Source organism: Alligator mississippiensis, chromosome 12, assembly GCF_030867095.1.
Source record: "Alligator mississippiensis isolate rAllMis1 chromosome 12, rAllMis1, whole genome shotgun sequence".
NCBI lineage: Eukaryota > Metazoa > Chordata > Crocodylia > Alligatoridae > Alligator > Alligator mississippiensis.
Window position 1 is genome coordinate 1,312,301 of NC_081835.1, and position 18,387 is coordinate 1,330,687.

At 47.6% G+C, this 18,387-nt stretch overlaps 1 long non-coding RNA gene across 1 annotated transcript in view; it reads left to right on the forward strand.

Moving 5' to 3' along the window:
* LOC102559776 (uncharacterized) overlaps window positions 1–8,963 on the forward strand; it is a 134,450-nt gene extending 125,487 nt beyond the window's left edge. Inside the window, exon 3 of the long non-coding RNA XR_009456080.1 lies at window positions 8,671–8,963. This is a non-coding gene — a long non-coding RNA (uncharacterized LOC102559776). The remainder of the gene's footprint in view (window positions 1–8,670) is intronic.
* Window positions 8,964–18,387: the final 9,424 nt, after the last annotated feature.

An 18,387-nucleotide genomic window follows, 5' to 3' on the forward strand; every position in this document is an offset into this window, starting at 1 on the left:
TGGCAATTTAGACCACTTCCAATACGTTTTGTTTTTATTGTGACCAGTTGTTCTGGGAAGCTTCTTTTTATCGCAATAATTGCGGCATGTGTGCATTTAACGTACAAAGTCAAGAAGTGAGGAAGCGCGGACAGGAATGGTTAAGAATGAGCTGGCATTGTAAGGAAGCACTTACTTACCCAAATTTTGTCTGGGCACTTATAGATCTTCAGATCTGCAATGAGGAAATTCGGGCATAAACACTGAGCAACAAGTTATGCAGCTATTTTATTGGGAATACAATCTGAAACAAAACAAGCCATCAGCTCCACTCCAGTGGGCCAACGAGAGGGGCAGCCAAGCCAGAGAAAAAGGGAATAGAAGAAATAATATAGGGAAGGATAAAAGATGCCTGGGAGAGGAGGCGAGAGCAGGAACAAAGTGACGATGCTCCAAAGGGGGTTAGGGCTTAGCAGGAGATGGCTGAGCTGGTAACTAGATTTCTTCCCTGTGGCTTGACTATGATGTTATTTGCACCTTTTCAAGCATTGGCCGGGCATGTGCAGATAGGTCTGCAGATTAACCTTCATTTTTGATTGAAAGAAAAGCAAAGTGACTTTAGGTCATAGAATAGATTTTGTGTGCAATACATTCAGTGAATGTTTCCTCCTTTCATAATGAAGGGAAAGGCATTATTAACAGTGATACTGGCCCTTTTGTTTCCCTCCTCCTAAAAGCTTCACCACTTTAAAACATGCTTTATAAAGAACTTTTAAACAGCTTTTAGGTCAAATTCATAGCTCCCTGATAAGGGAGCAGTTGTTTCTTTGAAAGCATTTGCTCCATAAGTAGTTTCAGTTGGTTTGCTTTTGTTATTCCTTCTTTAAGGCAAACTACCCATTTTTTCCTGGTGATCTAGAAGAAGTAAGCATTTAATAGGACAGTCAGACACTGCGTGTGACATCCGCCAGATGATAATACTGAAAAGTCCAGCTTCCTTGGCAAGAAGCATCAATGTGTGGGTATAGTGGGCTTCTGGGTTACCCTGAGGGTAATTCCTAAATTTCCTTCACATTTCTGTAATGTATCAGGGTGAAAAACCTGACTGACATGTGTTTCTCCTCTTTGTTTTAACTGGTTTGTATGTCAGCTGTCCTCTCCTCTACTCCCACGACTCAGAATGAATCTGTTGGACCAGTGGGGTACAATACAATTATTTAGTGGACCTTAAATCCAGCAGAATAAAACACAGTCTTGATGCATCCTGACTGGTCTAACTTTCTATGCTCTGCAGCTGTCTGGAGTTGTATCTAGTCCGTGTAATGTCGTCTGTGTGGTTCACCCAGAGCACAGGCTATCACCGCCCACCTTCAGTGGTAGCGGAGGGCAGGACCTGGAAGTATGATTTCGAGGTGTAGGAGGAAATCCAGGATGGCCCCACATTGGGCATGTGGTTGCTTGAAGACCTTCGCTTCAGGCACATTTCTCTTGCTCTAGAGGAAGTTTATTTTTTAACAACTCTGCTGAAGAACTGAACATCAAGGCAGTATTTAATCTGCCAAATGCCCACCTGCGAAGTACTTCATCATCCATATGTTACATACATGCAGTGCCAAACTGTTGTGACAAGGGAAAAATAAGTTGATTCTTCAATATAAACAGGTCTGCATGCAACCGGTGAAAAGGAGAGGGGCATGTGTAATGTTTAAAGGAAAACCAGGAGGAAAGAGAAGTAAGAGAGGGGAGCAATTTGTGAGAAAAGAGGCAGAATCCGGCTTCAGTAAAGTGAGCAGCTCTGCGTTGATTAGGATGACGAAAGGCACAATCGAACTGTTAATCGTCTTGGAGTCCTTGCTCTGTTGCAGCCTACCTACCTACCCCCAGCGCTGCGGTGAGGAGGTGCCAAGTGCATTGTTAGCACAGATGATGTGACAGACATAAGGAGCCTTTTCGGGACTCTCCATCTCAGTCTGGGGTAGACGATGGAAGTGCTGGAATGGAACATGTCCTCTGCTACTCGGTGCCAGGAGACTACACAGTAAAGGCCATGCCAGAATTTCTTAGCAGCCGATGTATTGCCACCTAGCAAGGCGTTAATTCTCGCTGGATGGAGACTGTCACACAGTACCTGTCCCTAAGAGCCAGCAGCAAAGACAAAGCTAAAGCAATACTTTTGTGAGGAAGATAGTCTTAGTTGGCTCACAACACCAGCTCCCTGGTGAGGCTGAATGCATTAATGGCTCAAGTCAGCAGATACTGTATTCTGCTTTGCCCCTAATTATGCATAATACCACGTTCTGTGTGGTGGTCCCGCTCTGTCATCAGCTACAACCTGAACCACATATGGCTGCATTACCCTCTTACATTTACTTTACATATTTCTCCATATCACTCTTTTCCAATAGGCTTTCAGAAGGCAACTAAACCTTTTCCCACAGCATACAACAGTGCTTGCAAGGAGCAAACCTTCTGTCCCAAAGTTTTGGAAACGCCGTTCCCTACCAGTTCAAGAAATCCCCACAATGCAACTATATTTCTTAAGCTCCCTTCATTTGAATTTCATACGCTGCCATCTATGGGCTTGATTCAAAGCGCTTTGAACCCAATGGGAGTGGCCTTGATTGCCTAATTCGGTAGTTTCTCCACTTAGAAATCGCCCGTTATCTCCAGCGGGAGGTAACACAAAGAGTGAATGCCAGCTCCCTCCACCGGCACGTTACAAGGTGGGCCAACAACTAGCCCCTGTGGCTCAAGCCCATGTACGTACTTGATCAACTCGAGCTTTTGGGAGGTTTCTAGTGTGGCATGTGGGCTTTGCAGTCCTCTTTTCACTTAACATCGCTTTGAATTACCCTAGCTGTGTGTACAAAATCAATGACAGTCTCAGACAAGTGTCCTTTAGGTACAAGTTGTCCATCGTTACAGTGATGCATCCAAAGGGTGCTGCATTAATTAAATGGTTGCCTTGGTTTTCCCTGGATGAGCATTTAATAGCTGAAGAGCTGTTTGCAATAGATCTGCATAAACACAGGCAGAGACACCCCAGATCCCTCTTTTCATGTGAAGAGAAAATGGTTTTTTTGTCAATCTGTCCCTTATTTTAAGTGCTTAATAACTTTTCCAGGGTGACAGGTCCTCATGCTGGGCCCTTGTGGAACGAGTGGCCTGTTGCAGAGCTAATCACGGTATGTCACCACTTCCTTTATTTTTACAGCACCATAGCTTTTCAAATAAGTTTGAGCAGAGAAAAAGTCATATTTAACTTGAGTATCTTGTAATATTGCTGGGCTGTTTAAAGCAGGGCTGGAGAAGTAGAGAACTTCACTTGAAGTAAGCTTGAAAAACAGACTATGAATATGAAGACCAGCCCTTATGCGAAGACACAGGAGTAACATCATTCATTTAGGTTGGGCTGTAACAGGGCCGTAATTCCTCAGCTGAGGATCAGGCCTCCCCCTAGTTCTTGGACTAGAGACGTGAACTCGCTCAAGATGTGTCTGCAGGAGTGACACCCCATCCCATCGGGCGCGAGGAGGACAGAAGAGGCATGGCCCGTCAGTCTGCTCACCAGAACAACCCAAAAGAGTTGTCATAGGGTCACAGAGAAATAAGGCTGGCAGGGATGTGCAGAGGTCACATCTAGTCCAACCCCTGCCTGAGGCAGGATCAGCCCTGTGCAAACAGTTCTTGAGACCCTCCCAATTCACTGTCTAACCTCTTAGCAAAACTACAGTCAACCCTGCCACAACACAAGACACCACACCCTCTGTCGCAGGGGCATGTCCTGCGGCTGTACAGGTTGTTAACATAGACTCCCGCGATGCCAGGTAGAGGGACGTGCCCCCTGTTACAGAGAAAGGAACCTGCCCCCTGTCCACACTTGCCTGACCATGGGGTTGAATCCCTTCCTGCCCCCAGTGCAGCATCAGTTTGACCCCAAGCAGGGGGCAAGACCCTCCAGCCAGGACCCTCTGGGTTCACGTCCCAGCAGGAGCGTTACGGTTCATGCTCTGCGCAGAGTGGTTGCCGCCAGACACCATTGAGCATCTCGAGCACCTGTGTAATAGGTGTCGACTATGACTGAGTGTTTTGTAGCTGCACACATACAATTTGTGAGTGGGGAAGGAGTCAACAAAAGTTGTTCAAGAACGTGTAGCCTAGTTGCTGGGCTTTGCAGGACCAACATCGCTTGTGGGTGTGCATTACAAATGCCTGTGTAAAGGCAGGTTTGTCACACGTGTGCCGGGCGTGGAGTGGTGGAAGGCAGCCGCGCTGTACTAGCAGGAGCTGTGCAGGGACTCCATCCAGGACACAGCACAATTCAGACTCTGCAATGGACCTGTTGCACACCTCTGAACAGGTCAGGCGCACGCCTTCCCTGGATCCTGCATTGTCGGGTAGGGGAACAAAGCCCTCCACCTGAGCAAAGCAAGGCTCCCTGTCCCTTCCTACCGTGGGAGAGCTGCCGTGGCCTGGGTTTACTTGGTGCTGGCATGTGAAAACTTCCTTCTAGTGCTCAAACTTTCTGTAAAGGCTGAAAGATTTCAGAGTAATCTTGCCATGCAGGTCCGTGTGCTCTTGGTGGAGAGAAACGAATGCTGTTCTTACAGGTTCACCTCCCCTAACGAACGGTCCATTGATCGGGACTGGGAGCCGTCAGGTTTGTTGACTATAGGGAGCAGACTCAGGCAAGGGAGCCTGTTTCCTTTTCTCCATAAGCTGGATGGCATCGATTGCTTCAAATCCAATACAGTTTCATTAGGGTTGTTTTCATTCAGATCATCGTCGGTTGCAGAGTTTATGAAAGGGAGAGGCTAAGAGCCTGCGTGAAAAATGCAGGACAGCTTCCCTGCATCCTGGGCCTGAAGCTGCCAGACTCGTTTAGATGAATAATGCCCAGTTGCATGAACGTTCCCATTGACTTTCATGGCTCGACTTACTTGAGTTGGGATTGCAGGGCTGGGCCATCCAGTTTTGGTTTGCATGCCCCTGCTGGCCCATTGCCCTGCCTCCTGCCCCTAGTTTGTGCGTGTGTGAGAGCATGGGCCAGGTCAGGGGGTGAAATGCAGTGAGCATTCATTCCTTCCCTTCGCACCGCAGGCAATCCAGTCTGTTTGTCTGGGGAAACCCAGACTGTGCGTTCACTGGGAAGGGTGAGGGGACAGGTCTCCCCTTCTACCCCTACTCTGTACATGGGGGGAGAAGGTGGATTCCCCCCAAGAGATGGTGCATCACGCTAAGGCGGTGGAAGGAGATGGATGATGCATACTAAGACCCATCCCCTGTCACAGGCTTTGTGAGCTGGTGCTGCCCCAATGTGTTGTCAAGCCTTATAGACACAATACCCCCAGGTCTCCTAAAGCTTACTGCCTGCAGGTGAGGCCAAGACAACCGACCCCTTTGCAGCTGAATGTACATGTGGTAAGGTTTGAATGAGGGCACTCCAGGAGTACAGTCCCCTCTCCCCCTGGGCTGCTGCAGGGCAGTGGTGCTCTGTGTTGCAGAGGAACAATGGTCTGTGTTGCAGAGGAACAATGTTGGACTAAGATTTGAAGGTCTGGACGTCATTCCCACCCCTGTTACGAGCTCCCTGTGGGGTGTGAGATCGCCAAGGCCCCGATCACATGCTTCCTTCTCATCACTCTGTACTTCGGTTTCCCTTCTCTTAGATGAGAGCAACTGCTGACATTGCCAGTCTCGCCTGCTTCGACTGTCTGCTCCTCGGGGAAGGAGCCGTCTCTCGCAGCAAGCGAGCACCAGGTGCAAGGAGGAGCCCGTCTCCCCTGGATGCCCCGCTTTACAGGCGCTGTAGAATCGTTAACGAGTCAATCAGTCTTTCACTCTCTTCTTTCCATTTTCCCAGCAAAGCAAGGGTTTTAGAAGAGACAGCAAAGCAGATACTGTGCAATGTTTGGTATCGTATGGTTTCCCCGAGGGCAAAATGGCCCAGCAACCAGCTGGGCAGCCTGGGATCTTCTGTAGCACTGAAAATCGAGGGGCTTTCGGTGAGGGAGACTGAGAGCCCCATCACACGTCTTTTCTCATGTGGCTTGCTAGCCCAGATATATTTACTATGTGGCTTCTTGGCTAATTATTTCCAGCATGGCACTGATTGAGCTGTTAATAAAGTGTGAAGGTGCCTTGCAGGCACATTTTGAGTCTTAAAGAAACAATCTACATCTAAATTGCAAATACTGAAGTTTTCTTACCCACCGATATGATGGTGATAGCATCTCTCCTATTGTAAAATTAATCAAACTTCTCTTGGTGACAGAGACGTTAATTTACATTTTTTGTCACAATTATGGAGAGAGTTATTGCAGCCTCTGACTTGTAATTAATTTCTCTTTCTTTTCATCACTGTGGTAGAGTCCTTTGTAATAGTGATAAATGAAGTATCTACCTGACCTTTTTAATTATTATTATATAAATTACTTTAGGCCTAAAAAATACCTCTGTTAATCAACACCTTGAGATAAACAGGGCGGGGGCAGGAAGAAGAGAGTGGTGCTTTTCTCCCTCTTTAACATGCACTGCTCCAGCTGAGGCGGCAGACAGCAGGAGATCAGAAGTCGGGTCCAAACCATTTGTTAAATATCCCATCGATGGAGCTGGAGCATTTAGGAAATAGAAACTGAAGAAAGCCTAGCTGGCCACATGCTGAGGAGACTCTGGTTTCCGCCAATACGGAAGTGTGGGGACAAAGCGGGACTGGCTGGGAATATCGTTGAGCTTTGCCCCCAGGCTGTCTCCTGAAGGCACCACAAGCAATGGGGGGATCCCTAGAAGATGTGGTATACTTTGTCCATCATGGTAAAAGTCGCTGTCCCGTGTTAGGCAGGAAGTCAGAAGAGATGGTGAGCGTTTGGGAAGTGTCTGACCATGGGGACGCGTCTGGAAGGAAGTCCCATCTCCAGACTCGAACGCAGGATCCTTTTCTGCAAACCTCATGTTAGTTTCCATTGATGCTCCTTCCCTTGCAGCAGATTATACTTTCAAAAATATCGATTTAGCAGCTTGTGATTGTAAAGCTTTTTCTTGAGTATAGATCTGAGTCATGAACAGAAACGAGCTGGAGGGGCTTAGAGCCGGGCAACTTCTTTTCAGCAACTAAGGAATCCCACCTCGTGGCAGAGGTAATCGCTTTGATTCGACCAACTCGATATTTGCAAATCTCCAGGTGGTCTAATAAAAGAGATCACCTCTGCCATGAGTCGGGACTCCTTTTGCCTCTAGACAACCTGGCTACCTTTCAGCAACTAATATATTCACCAAGAAATGCAGTTTTGCAGCCAGGGGAAACTTGCTGAATAACTTTGGTGGAAAAAAAGTGGGAACCCATTTGGGAAAGGCTTAGCATTTCATTTGGAGGTGTTCTTTGGGAAACCGCGTTTCTGTTTCAAAAGTAGCATCAATGTAAAAATAGGTAAATATAGGGCTGGCAAATTTTTATTCAATGCATTCTGAATTGGACTAAAAATGAAGCCAAGTCACCTGGCCCTATAAATGAGCCAGATCCTCATGTCCTAGCCGCCGTAACAAGGAAGAAACAAGGGCTACATTTTGAAAATGTCAGAACATTGCACTTCAGCGTTTTGGGAATGAAAAGTTTCCTTTCAGCACTTTGGGGGAAAAAAACCATTTTTGATGTTTTATTTTTATGCAGCTTTTTAAATTTAAAATAAAGGGATGACATATTCAGAAAAAGCTTTAAATACATGAAAATGAAAAAAAAATCATTTGAGTCAAATAAAATGTTTTGGCTTTGACCCAAGATGAAATTTGCCATGTTGCCAAAGAAAACTTGGAAAAATCTGATTTTTCTTGATCCAAAGCCCTCCCCTTCCCCCCATTTTTCAGTTCAGCCCCTAAAATGAAAACAACACTTCCCGCCCCGTGCTAGTTAAATGAAGCCAAAACTCAATGAAGTGGGGTTTTTTTGTTCCAGGTTGAATGAAACATTTTGGTTTAAATGCATTTCCTTTTCCCTTTCTTTTTCATTTTGGCTGCTGCTGCCTGTCCCCGCTCAGGATTGTATTGCATTGTCTGTCAGTAAAACAACCTCAAATGCCAAGAGGACTTACAGAAGGGCCTGAAACCGGGTGTGTGCTCGTGTATGTGTGTACAGGGGCAGCAGGCCTAGCCTGCGATTTTTGTTCTGAAATTTCCTGTCAGAAAGTAATTAAGAGAATCATGTAGTTACAACAAATGCATCTCATTGGTCCCCAATGGCTTGTTTCTAAACACAGGATTATTATTTAGGCATTCATGACAGGAACAAAAGGCACCAAATAAACCCAATGATGGTTTTTATTCAGAAGAGAAGTGGTGTGCGATGTGTGAGCGTGTTGTGAATTGAGTCCGAGTCCAGAGCTGGGTGTGCGGGGCAGGGCACGCGCGTGCAGGCACCGATGCTCTCAAGCCTGTGTAGCTGGCGGGAGATGTCCCTTGCCTCGTGGGCACACTAGAAAAAGGGGGCAAAGACCTAGTGCCTCCACCCCTGGCAGCATGGTTGTCTTCCCTGGAGAGCATCTTCCTCCCACAGAACGAGTGTGGGCAGGGCCTCGGCCAGCACTGGTCAGTGATGACCATGGCAAAAGTCCCCGGGAGCGGTGTGAGCCCAGGGCGGACCCCCTGGAGAGCCGGTGCATGTCTCCACTTGGTTTATTTTTCTTTCATTTTGTTTTCCAGAAGGAGAGAAAGTCAGCAGGGAGACCCTCGCCGAGATGTCACTGCACCCGGGCTGCAGCACCAGGTAGCCGTCAATATGCACATATGGTTCACATTCCCTTTCTTTATACGCACTGCTCATTGCTTTTGCATGCTATGTTATGCCTAATTTATATTATAATCTCCTCAGGACAAGAGTCTTATCATTTTGTTCTGTCCAAAATGCTGTGAACACCTCTGGTGTTGCATAGATAACTAAGTGAACCCCAGTAAGTAAATGAATCCTGGTGGCATGGGACAGGCAGGCACATGCTTGATGCTCACATGATGTCCAGTATGTTCCTGATGCCATGAAGGCCTTGTGTGATGACTGCCAGATCTTAAAGACTGTACCAAGAGTCCAACATCAGGCTTTATGGACCTGGTGGGGACTCGGGCATAGTGAGCAGTTTACTGGAGACGCCAACCATAAATCTGTCAGATCTCCAGCAGATGTAATTTGTATAGCACCACGAAGGTCACAAGGAGACGTGGGAGTGATGCCCCAGGCAGGGTGGAGCTGAGACGGGCTCAGTGCTCGACTGGAGAAGCCTGCTTAGTTTAGCAAGCACATTTCAGCTGCTTCTGCCAGCTCTTCCTCAGATCTCTGAACCTACACAACCTTCTCACTAGCCTGTACCGCGTTTGTAAAGACTGCTAGGCCATGAGGATCTGGCTTATTTACAGGGCTGAGTGGTTTGCTTCCTCGTTGTGTTGTCTTCTGGAGGGGACGTTGTGGAGGTGTCCTCGCAGAGACTTGCACATCTGTAATTCTCTTCTGCGTAGCTGCTGGAGGCATCGTGATGGTCGCTCATTAGCAAACTACATCTCAGCGTTCGTGATGGTTCCAGGCACTCTGACCTTCCCGATACAGGCTGCAGCAATTAGATAATCTGCAGCTTTAATGAATCACAGCCAGTCAGCACTAGAAGACAGGCCATGTGCAATAAATATTGTGCACAACTACTTTTGAGGAAAATGATTCAGAGGAAATCAGTTGGCAGAGGGTGTTGAGGCTACATGAAATACCTGCTTGGCTGATTTGTGGGAAAATATCTGTGAAATTGTCTCTCTTGCGCTCCCAACCGACACGTGAGGTGAGTTGTCGGTGCTGAGATGGGGACACTTGTTGCTATGGTGCGTCTCTGGAAGTCAAGGGGACAGTGTTGATTTGTACTAGCTGAGGATCCAGCCCCGGCCACCTCGTCTGATAAGGATGCTGGCATCTATTTCTTGCCACGTCCATACCTGGTGTTGCTTTCCAGGGTCCAGCCACCTTCTCACTTGCAGGTTTTTTCATTTCATTGTGTGTGTTTGCAGTCGCTTTGTTCTTCCAATGTCTCTTCGATTCAGATGCGTTTGCAAGACAAATGGGAGCCAGCCCGCAGCACTGTTCATTATGCTGCCAAAGTTGTAGCGTGACACTCAGTGGCAAACCAGCGCTGATCTGAGGCAGGCAAAAGGCATGCTTTTCTACTGAGCAACATGACAATCCCGTGACATAATGAATTACACACAGCTGGCTTCTCTATGGCCTAAGAATTCGGCTTCATTATCACTCTATCTGTGCTAGCTCTTAATATCCTCGTAGCCATCCTCTGCTTACAGGCATATCATATTATTCATATGCCGGAGTAAAAAAGGCTGGGAAGAGGAGAAAAGAATCTGCTTTGTTTGTGGGTAGCTGGGTATGCAATGGTGTAGAGAGTCAGGAGCTTGCGACTTGACTGCAGCGCCTCTTGCGTGTCTTCATTTGGCTGCGAGCCCTAATGAATGAAGGAACATTTGTCCCCTTATAAGCTCCAGCTCACTGGGTTCTGGAAGATCTGCTCTTTCCGGAGCTTTTCTGGAGTCCTTTCAGCTCACGTCCATAATGGAGTAAAAGCAGACGTAATGGGACGGCTCACGTGCACGTTTCTGAGCAGAGCAGGGAGCTTGCACCCCGGGCTGGGAGCTGCCAAGTGCTTCCTTCTCCTCACTTGCAGAGCTGCATTTCCTGTCCTGCCTCAGGATGAAGCTACAGGGCGCTGACAGACGTGCAGCTCCCTGCTCTAACTCATGGCGCTTCACAGAAATGGGAGCGGGGCTGGGATCGAGCTCCACTTTGGAGCCAATGCAGCGGAGAGGGACTGCCTGCCTGCAGCTTCTCTCCCCTAGCCCCCAGCTCCGGATGGGAGAGGGGAGAAGGGAGGGAGGGAGGGAGCTCCAGGCTGGGGTTTTCCTGGACTGAGCTGGAGCGGAAGAGGGCTGGGGGGGCTGCGAGGTGGGGGCTCCAGTCCACGCGCCCCCCACGCCAGCTCAGGCTTGGCAAACCCCAGCCTGGAGGTCCCTTGCCTCCCTTCTCCCCCCTCCCATCCTGTAGACAGCACCGGGGATGGGGCACAATTGTAGAGCACTTTCAGGGGGCCAATTGCATGACAGACGTCACCTCTGTCAGCGCCCACAACGTTTTGGGGAAAAAATGAGAGAGCAGACATCCGTGCGGCCCCAAACAGCCAGCAGCCCATGGGTAGAGCAATACCCTGGGGTCTAGGAGAATAAGAGAAAACGTCTCGCTCTGTCTGATTCAAGGGAAGGGCTAGGCCCCCAGTCTCAGGCCCCAGGTGGTCCAGGGTGTTGGCTATTCAAGGGCTGAGGCAGAAGCTTCATTCCACCCGGGATCCTCTGCATACATCCTGTGCAAAATTTGGTTTAGATAGACTGACATTTTCTGACCCTAGGAAAAGGTTTTCCTGGTAAGTTCCTGACCCGCTGTGACTCGGCCCCTTGCATGCCTCATGGAAGGATCGTTGCTGGTCGTAACCTGTCTCTCCAAGAGACTGCCTGATTTCTTCCTGTTGGAGCCTCTCTCCCAGTCTGGCAGGGTTGTAAATTGATTCGGCTTTAGTTTTCTTAAGTGATACTTTGTTGGTGCAATTGGATCTTGATTGATCTTAACAAGTTTTTATTGCGTTTGCACGAAGAACGCTTAGGAAATTCCTTTAGCGTGTGCTTAGCAGCGTCGTCCTTTGGTGAAACAGATCTTTACACAGTCAAATATCCTCTGTTTTACTATGAAATCTAGTACAACTGTATATTTGTATTTAAGATGTCTATGGGTGTCTATAGGTAGAGCATGTGACTACCCCAGGCTAAGTACTAGCTCTTTTGTAGATATAAATTAGGTAATCCGACTCACCAGTATTTCATGCTGGGTAATGTTTTCGTAGGCAGCAAGGTGAACCCACGTTCCACTTTCAAAAGTAACTCGAGTGCTCAGGTTTCCAAATCCCTTTCTTTCACTGAGCTGCAGGTGCCTAAATAACCTTTGAAACTAGAATTAGGCTCCGAAACCCTGGCATGCAGACTTGAAGTCTCTGCCCTACGCTTGCATACGGAAACTCAAGTAAATGTTCTGCAACTGCAGAGTGGTTGCTGCTAGAGAGAGAGGTGCCAGGGACCATTAGCAGGAGAGAGAGCCTCAGAGCATCCCTGGCCGCGCTCCACAAAGTGACCGTGTGACACAATGCGCAGCAGGCGGCACCTGCAGAACAGGAGCGGCTGAGTGAGGCTCATTTCTGATCGGCGGTGCCAGGATCACCATGGAGGACAAACCGACACAGGCTTCTTTGAGTTTTGCACCATCAGTCTCCGGTCAAGATGTGGAGAGAGACCCTTTCCAAATTGCAAATGCCTGATGGGATGGGATTTCCCCGTGGCTAGCACACAACAGTTGTCCTTCCTATCAGTTTGTAAGACGTAATTGTTTTCCGTTCCCTGATAATAAAGGTGCTTGCATATTTTAAATGCTTAGGTGAGAAAGCAGAAAGGCATAGAATCCACGTGGGATTTTATTTCCAGTTGATAATAACTTAGGAGGACTGAATGCAATATGAAATGGGATGGCATAACATGAAATATTATGACACGTAAATTAAACATAATTCATTTTTAATTTTCGCTTTTATTCTGACCTTTGTTGAGGGCTTTTATCTAGTTTGGGGAGAGCATCTCTGCATTATTGCTTGTTTCCTTTCAGCTTCAGCCGGAAGTTGTAGCCAGTGGTGCAGAGGGGTTAATAATCCACATAAAATAAAGTTCAGGCTCGTTTAATTATGTACTGGGCAGAAATTGCTGATCATATTTATAAGTTACTAATGGGCCGCAATGCAAGTCCAGCAGCCTGTGTTATACAGAAGGTCAGACTAGAGGATCCCAGTGGTGCCTCTGGCTCTGTAATCTGTGGATCAGCAGAGGCTACCTGTACTGAGCGCGGAGGGGCAAATGAATGTTATTACTTAATATAAGACCTTGTGGAGAGGAGTCTTGCTTCCGTGTGCTCCAGTCCTGTGAATGCTTCTGCGCATAGTTTTGCACATGCATCTTTCCAGTGTCGTCCCAAGGGATGAGTCTTCTGTGCAAGGGTAAGGCACTAATGCCCTGGACAGATGATACATTGACATCTGCATGACTTGTAGTGATAGAAGTCATCATCAAGATGATCGCTAACTAAGGAGACTGAGCTGGTAATTGGGAGATGGTCCCTCAGTTAAGTAGCTAGTCCGTCAGTCAGAGAGAGAGAGACAAAGGGTTTGCAGGCATTGCCTACTGCTCTGCAAATTAAAGTGTGTGGTTCTTCTTCACGTATGCCTGTGTTTATTGAACCCGGTGATCACTACATAACTCACTGCAGTTTTATGTACCAATGCAGATCGTACCCGAATCTGGACTAAGCAGAGGAGCAGCTGTCACGGGGTGGCAGCGTGCGGTAGGGGCTGTTAAGTGCCTTGCTCTTCAGTGCTAGGGGAGCAGATAATTGCCTGGTTACCTTAGGCAAGTGGTATAAATTACACTAGTGTATGTGCCTCCTGATTCTTTCTGGGGTATTTTTGCGCCAGATTGGATGAAATTAGCCAGATGCAAGGGTTTATGTCATCCGTCCGCTCATTATTTTTACACTGGCATAAAGGTTGATTGCACTGATGTAGACATGTCATCTGCCCAGGCCCTGAGCGTTGGGAGGAACTGGGCCTTAGGGCCCAGTCCTGCCCTCAGCAAAGACAACGGGACCGGTGTGTCGGCGGAAGCTGAGTTCAGATTGTATGGCTGATTCCACGTCAGGACAGGCCACGTCGTCTCCCTGCATTCATGTGCAGTCCTATTGACCTCCCTTGGACTCGCCACGCAGGTGGGGTCTGCATGACTGGGGCTATCAACTGGAGGAGATGTCTGTAAAATCCCACGCGCTGAATAAATATAATACGTCTTTGCCTCTGATGAGGCTCTCCTCATCTTAGAGCAGGTAGAGTGAAGTTGTGACAAACACATTAACAACGAGGCAGGATTTAGCCTACAAAGGAGATATGGCAAAGAAGACTTGATTGAGATATTCAGAATTATGAAACATGAAGTGAAAAGCTCTCTGTTCCTCCACTGTGCCACATCATCAAAACGGGATTTAAATGGCAGCAAATTCAGACCCACTAAGATGAAATAGTTCCTCAGGCAGCTCACAGTCGGTTCGTTGTGAGAGGAGGTCACAGAGTCAAATACAGTCGCTTGATTTAAAAAGAGCAATTGAGGATGTTTTATCAGCATTAATAATATTGCAGCTGGGCAGTGAAAAGGGAAATCAAGCCTTCTGTTTCAGTGCTGCGTTGGTAGGGAATGGGCTGTCACAAAATGATGGCATTCAGTGAAATTATCATCACAATTTAGGCACCAGGATTAAAGATTTCAAAAATGGTTAGGGCTCTGAGCGCTCTCTTTCTGGCTGTCCAGCCTGAAACATCTGGAAGAGACTTGACTCTCCAAAGGCAATGAGGACTTCCCTCGGGAAATCAAGGCCTTTCAAGCCACGGGCACCCAACACAACTGATTCCTTTTGCAGCTCTTGGCCTATTTGTTTTATGCGCCAGGGATGGCCGTGACAATCTTCCGGCAGCTTTTTGCAGCAGGATTCTCAGTGCCGTAGAAATACAAGAACTGCCCGACGGCGTTTGTTCTGGGTCCTTGTCCGGCGGTGCCTACCCGACACGGGGCTCGGGGAAGGCTCTTTGGAGGGAGCGGCTGCATGCCGTGCGGCCTCTGAGAGTCATCGTTTATCAGCCATGAGCCAACATTTCAGCGGTGCTGTTCGCAGTCCCGAGATTTTGCAGAAATGCCACGCTGTGCTTTTCCTGACCATCGTGCGACATCTATGACTAATCCCAGAGTTTAGGGATCAGTGATTCTGGATATATCAAAAGTGAAAACTGTCAACGCTCTCATTCCATCAGTGGTTTTAATATAATGATTCATGAAAAAACATTACCCAAGCCCTTTGAATTATGATTTCTGTAGCTTTGGACTTCTTTGCACAAAACCGTCTTTGTTTTCATGGGGTGAGTCGGAGCAAACTCTGCTCTTGGCTCCACCACGCTGCTGTGAATCAGGAGGACTGGCTGCTGCGGTGAATTATTTTCTCTTTACTCCTATGTCACTTGACGCAGAACGCAGGCCATTCCAACGGATCGTGGTGGCGGTATGGGCGTTCATACACATGCTCTGGGAGTGTCTGTCAGGTTTTTGTAGTAAGCAGCAAGTTTGCAAGGCTAGAATGAATACGTGCACTAGGTTGTATTTGTGTTTTCCTGTCTTGCTGCTTGAAGGCAGTACGTGCGCCGGGGAAGAACGAAGCAGCGCTCTCAGACAGAGCCACGCGGAGACCCCGAATGGGGTAAGTGCAGAAGTTGTGAGCGAGTAGTGTTACACTACCCATCGTGGGAAGCGGGTGCTCCCGTGACCCGTGCCCTGCTGTGGGGTGAGACACAGGGAAGCAGAGCGAGCGTCTTGTCCGCCCAGATCAGGGTTGCGTATCAGACTGCTTTGGGGCACAGGGCCCTCTCCAGACTCCAGCTCCTGGGCCCTAGGGTTGGGGAGAGCCTCAGCCACCATGCGGCACCGTTTCTGAATCGTGGTCCAAGCCATGACAGAAGAAGGAAGATAAATTGCAGAGAATGGCCTGGGGTCATGCTGGTGTTAAAGGAAGGTGTCTGTCTTAACACAGAGCTCCTCTCCAAGAAGTTAAGCACGCAATAACTTTGCTCAAAGCCTCCAGTGAAAGCTGGATATTGTTTTGATGCAATCACATGCACAGAGTAGGCACAAAGCAGATAAAATATCAGAGGCCTCATTCTTCAAACAACATTTGGTGACAGATGGGTACCCCGGGCTGAATTTTTACCGCACGGTAGGAGCAGCGAGTGAAGCTGGTGCCTAGTGTTTTGGGCCGGGAGTTTGTTTGTGTCTTCCCTTCTCTGTAACAACCAGTTCAGTTGACAACACACTGCTTCTGCTCCTCTGATCTCTGCTCGCTATGAATGCATTTGCAATAACTATTTAATATAAAAATAAAATGCTAAGGCCACATCAAATAAACTAATTAAGGATTAGAATGAAAATGTGTCAAAATCCGAGACCTAGCGGAGGCAGATTAGTCATTGCATATGAGACACGGATCTAATTACTAATGGGTTGCCATAGAAACAGGCGAATCAATACCCCCTCAATTGGTCAGGTAGTTGACAGTAATTTCTGCTGGGTCATAGATTCTGGAAAATGAAGTGCCACCCACTGAAGTGCAAGAAATCTCTGTGGACTTTTTGACAACAGTACATCCACCAAGTTTGTATCAAAGAAAATATTAATCCCCGAGTCTGGTTGTTTATCTCTGCAGAGGTGATCTGATAGTGTTAAAGTCAGAGACAATTAAGCTTATTCTTATGTATGAGCTCTTCTTGGGGTAGCTTTTCATGGAAGCATATAAGCTACCTTGCTTTTGCCTCGTAATCAAAGGGTTCATACGCTGTGGAGTGCAGGGGTATGAGGTTGCAGCAAAGGAAATTTTGCAGAAGCCAGTTCGGTATTCAGATTCAGCACATCTTACTGAAGCAGTGATGCCACTGACGCCAAGGAGAGCGGAGCTGGAGCACAGCAGAGAGATGCTAAGGTGCTGGACTTGGCTGTAGAGTCTGGCTGTGGGGCAAGTCACTCCCTCCCTCCCTCCCTGCCTCAGTTTCCTGCCATTAAAACAGGGATAATAATTCTTACTCTGTCTTGTCTTTTTGGATTGGATGCCCTTTGGGGCAGGGAACCTCTCTGTTGCATTTCAGCAGCACCCAGCTTAATAGGACCCTGCTCTCGGCTGGGAGCTGTGGGTACTACCACAACACAGATAATAATGTGAAGGGTCACAGTCTGTGCAACAGGAAGAATTATTAATCTGACCAGAGGAAAAGGTAAGGGAAGCCTAAATGGCCCCATATATATGTGGCCATGTGGCACGTGTCATTTGACTGGGAGTGGAAGAAAGCAAATTCAGGGAAACAGGCAGTTTGTGGGGGGTAGCTCCTGGCCAAGACCTGAGGTTAAAAATCCCCAGAGCAGGGATGTGAAGAGGGAGCAGGCGACCAAACGAGATTATAGAGGTGTTTCAGACCTGCAGGGAGAAGAGAAAGGCAACAGAATGAGTTAATACTAGTCAAAGAGCTGGGGGGGATAATAAGGACTTTATATCTAGGGGAACAGAAGCACCAGAAAGAAAGTAGGCCACTCGTTAATGAGGGGGGAGGGTGATGGTGTTAATGATGTCTCGAAATTGCCTGAGATACTGAACTCCTGAAATTCACCTTCAGCAGAAAACCATCAAGAAAATAAGTTTGGGCAATTAGGAAGTGGAGGAAACAGTGTAAAAATAGCCATGGATAATTAAGAGCAGATAAGGGGTGTGTAGGAAATGAGGGAAAAAAGGCTTTGGTACTGCAAGTGGATCCTTTGCTGAGTACCACGTCATCGCACAGGATGAGACCGTCTGCATTAGGTGGCCCCGTCCCCATGAATTGTATGTTCACGCTGGGTCCCACTGGAGTCCCTGGGAATGTGGCTGGGGCCAGGCTTCATGACGTGGGGAAAGGAGGCCACGGGCAAAGAGGCACCGTAACTGAGGCACGTGCCACGAGGCTGCAGGATGGAGCCAATAAAACACTTGGTCATTTTGTGCCAGTGGGTCTGTGCAATGGCAGCCTAACTTCATCCTACAACCCGCTGTGCACTGCTTCTGCCGTCAGCGTCGTCACCACCACCTGTGCGGTGGGGAAAAGTCTGTTCAAACTTTACTTTCTTCTGGCCGTGGCGTGCGTGTCCCAGGAGCCAAGCAGAGCCTGGCAGGCTAGCTCTACTTTTCAAAGCAAGCTCTCCAGCCGCAGCTGGCTCTTGTGCTGGGTGATACATATTGCGGGTGAATAATAATATCTGACCTAGTAGGAGAAAAAGATCTTTTATCAAACCCATTTAAAGAAAAATGACAGCCCATGCAGCATATAATGGAATGGATGATAAATCACAAAGTGGGGAAAAACAATTGTGTTACTCCTGCCGGTATGAGTTCTCGTTCTGAAGGTCCATATGTTATTATTTTTGATGACATAAATTTAATGAAACTCTTTGGAAAAGTTGATCAGAAGTCAATATACGAGTCAGTTCCAAGAAGTTTCCTAATATCTTTGTTTGTTCTTGGTAATAGATGGGTTGATGTCTCTCTCATATTAAGTGCGGTGATATGATGTTATGGGGAAATTACAATATGGAGTAGTGGCTCTAATAGAAGAACATTATCAGAAATGTCACTCCCTAACAAATTAGCAGTTGTGAAGTTTGCCCTCTGGTCACAGAGCCTTGTTC